The sequence below is a fragment of the Macaca mulatta genome, chromosome 7 (assembly GCF_049350105.2).
Source record: "Macaca mulatta isolate MMU2019108-1 chromosome 7, T2T-MMU8v2.0, whole genome shotgun sequence".
In the NCBI taxonomy this organism is placed as follows: Eukaryota; Metazoa; Chordata; class Mammalia; order Primates; family Cercopithecidae; genus Macaca; species Macaca mulatta.
This window is the reverse complement of record NC_133412.1, coordinates 112,332,516-112,336,156: the sequence shown is the minus strand read 5'-3', so window position 1 is coordinate 112,336,156 and position 3,641 is coordinate 112,332,516. Positions and strand designations below refer to the sequence as shown.

General features: G+C 46.1%; 1 pseudogene; it reads right to left on the bottom strand.

The window, feature by feature from the left end:
- Positions 1–2,455: 2,455 nt before the first annotated feature.
- Positions 2,456–2,928, bottom strand: LOC100426297 (transmembrane protein 92 pseudogene; annotated as a pseudogene).
- Positions 2,929–3,641: the final 713 nt, after the last annotated feature.

Sequence of the window (3,641 nt, the reverse complement as noted above, 5' to 3'; positions counted from 1 at the left end):
GAGACAGGGTCTCACACTGTTGCCCAGGCTGGAGTGCAATGGCATGATCATGGCTCACTGCAGCCTCAATCTCCCAGGCTCAAGCGATCCTCCCGTCTCAAGCCTCCCAAGTATAGGCATGCGCCACCATGCCTGGCTAATGTTTTCTTTTTTTTTTTTTTTTTTTTTGGTAGAGACAAGATCTCACCATGTTGCCCAGGCTGGTCTTAAACTCTTTGGTCTGAAGTGATCCACTTGCCTGGGCCTCCCAAAGTGCTGGAATTACAGGCATGAGCCACCATGCATGGCCCATTCATTTGTTCATTCATATTTATATAGGTCAGAAGTCCAATAAAGAGCTCAATGGGCAAAAACCAAAGTGTTAGCAGGACTGCATTCTATTCTAAAGTTCTAGGGGAGAATATATTACCTTGTATTTTTCAGCTTCTTAGAGGCCCCCTTCTTCTATCTTCAAAGCCAATAATGTTGCATCTCTGCATCTTTTTTCTTTTTTTGAGGCAGGGTCTGTCCTGTCACCCAGGCTGGAGTGCAGTGACACAATCACGGCTCACTGCAGCCTCAAACTTCTGGGCTCAAGTGATACTCTCACTTCAGTCTGCTGAGAAGCTGGGACTACATGTGGGCACCACCATGCCCAGCTATTTTTTTTTTTTTTTGAGACAGAGTCTCGCTCTGTTGCCCAGACTGGAGGACAGTGGCATGATCTTGGCTCGCTGCAAGCTCCGCCTCCTGGGTTCATGCCATTCTCCTGCCTCAGCCTCCTGAGGAGCTGGGACTACAATTTTTTGTATTTTTAGTAGGGATGGGGTTTCACCATGTTAGCCACGATGGTCTCGATCTCCTGACCTCACGATCCGCCCACCTCAGCCTCCCAAAGTGCTGGGGTTACAGGCGTGAGCCACTGCGCCCAGCCCCACGCCTAACTAATTAAAAAAATTTTTTTGTAGAGACAAGGTCTCAAACATCTGGGCTCAAGTGATCCTTCCACCTCGACTTCCCAAAGTATTGGGATTACAGGTGTGAGCCATGATGGCCAGCCTCTATGTCTTTTTTCTGTAGTCACATCTCCTTTTCTACTGTTAAGGACCCTTGTAGTTGTATTGGGCCTACCCAGATAATCCAGCATATTCTCACTGTTATAAGGTCAGCTGATTAGCAACCTTAATTCCTTCTACAGCCTTAATTCCCCTTCGCCATGTAACATATGAAACATATTCACAGGTTTTCAAGATGTGTACATGGAGATCTTCAGTGGGCCATTATTCTACCTACTATGATGATCAATATAAAAATTATTATGACATTTTACATATTTTCATTTTTTCGTGCTATGCCTTTGAAATCTAATGTATTTTATATTGACAGCATTTCTCAATTCAGAATAACCACATTTCAGGTGTTCAATGGCTACATGTAACCAACAGCTACATATCAGATGGCATAGTCCTAAATAATAACTAATATTTATGAGGATTTTGTGTAGAATAGTGCTATCCAATAGTACTTTTTATACTACAGAAGCCTTCTATATTTGTGTTATCTACATGGTTATTTAAACTTACGTTTTTTTTAAATCAAATAAAATTTAAAAATCAATTATTTAATCAAACAAGCCACAATTCAGAGGCTCGATAGTCACATGTGGCTAGTGGCTACCATATTGAATAGCACAGGTACAGAACATGGCAGCAACATTTCAAGTCTTAAAAAATGTGTTAACCAAATGCTCATATTAGTCATTAATTTTTTTTTCGTATGAGCATTAAAGCAACCACAGAGCAACTTGAACAATATAGCTTTCTAGTATACTCTTCAGGATAAGAAGAGTTGCAAAATGTACACTTAAGCAACTGAATGAAGTGACTTTCTACATAGGTTTAGCAGTCAATTCATTGAAAGTGGAAGAGCTAGTGTTTTTAGTGGCTTTATAGTTTATAAAGTATTTCACATAGATCAGAGATTTTTTTGTTTTCAGTGAGGATGTGTGTTTACCACGTGTTGGGGGTGGGTACAGTGAGTTCTCTATTCAAGTAAGATTGGAAGCTGGCTCAGAGCTCATCCAGTCCAGTCTCCCACAGGTATAGAAGTGCCCTGATAAAATCTCAGAGCTGACTGTCCAGTCAAGATTTGCATAACTCCAGAAATGGGGCTTTTACTACCCCTCGGAGTAGCCCATTCTGCTGTTGGGCACCTCCAATGGTTGGCATTTTCCTTCCAGCAGCCTCTTTCTTGGGTTGGGGGGTGGGCAGATACTGTCACTCCAGCCTGACCCTCAGGACAACAGAGGCAGCTGGGTTGGGAACAGAGGCAGAAAAAGCCATAAGTTAAATCCAAGAATGAACAGAGACACGGCAGGATGGGCAGGGACATTCCTGGGGTGCCAGCAGTCTCTATCTTGATCCAGGAGGCACTGGGGAGGAGGTTGCTGATGGCAAGATTCTAGGCCGGAGGTGACTCAGAAGGCCGGGTTGTCAATGGCCCTCTAATCCCCGGTATATTCTTCAGGCCTGAAGCCGTAGTGAGGGGGTGGCTCTGTGGAAGTTGGGCCCCAGGTAGGCTTCAGAATCACCTCACTGTAGGAGGGTGGGGGCGCAGAGAGGGATGCTCTGACCCTCTCTAGGGGGATGATGGAGGGCAGTTCCCGGGGTCCTCGGCAATCCATCAGGGCATCTGGGTCTGGGTCTCTGCAGCTGGGACAGTAGTGCTTAGCCAGTCACAGATGCACAAGAGGGACAGGATGATCAGGAATATGATGACGAAGATCCTCAAGGGGCCAGGGAAGAACACATTTTCCTAGCAGCAGCTGTCGCCACAGCATTTGAATCCTTTGGGGCAGGCAAAGGAGAGACCACATTTGGCTGCAACCTTTTGGGGGCCAGCGACCAGGATGAGCAGCAAGGTGGTCATGAGGCCGGGGACCCCAGACATTTTTTCTTTTTTTTTTTTTGAGATGGAGTCTTGCCCAGGCTGGAGTCCAGTGGCAAGATCATGGTTCACTGCAACCTCCACGCCTCCCTGGTTCAAGTCATTCTCCTGCCTCAACCTCCCAAGTGGCTGGGATTACTGGTGCATGCCACTATGCCTAATTTTTGTATTTGTAGTAAAGACAGGGTTCACGATGCTGGCCAGACTGGTCTCGAACTCCTGACAAGTGAGCCACCCGCCTTGGCCTCCCAAGGTGCTGGGTATACAGGCGTGAGCCACCGCACCCGGCCAGATATTTTCTTTTTTTTTTGTAAAGTCTCAGCCTGGGCGACATCGGGAGACCCCATCGCTACAGAAAACAAAAAATTAGCTGGGCATGGTGTCATGTGTCTGTGGTCCCAGCTACTCAGGAGGCTGAGACAGGAGGATCACCTGAGCCCAAGAGGTCAAGGCTGCAGTGAGCCGAGATTGTGCCACTGCACTCCAGCCTAGATGACAGAGCAAGACCCTGTCTCAAAAACAAAACAAAACAAGAGTCCGGTCAATTTTCTCAGTTTTTCTCAAGGAAGACATATAGGAAACAGCATGAGGAGATACAAATTGACACAAGCACAGGTTTATTTTGTCCACTTCCAGGGTGCCTACCCATGCTGGGTTTGCCTCACTCGGATAAGAATAGCCATTCAAGAACAACCAAGGTAAAACCAGCCACATTC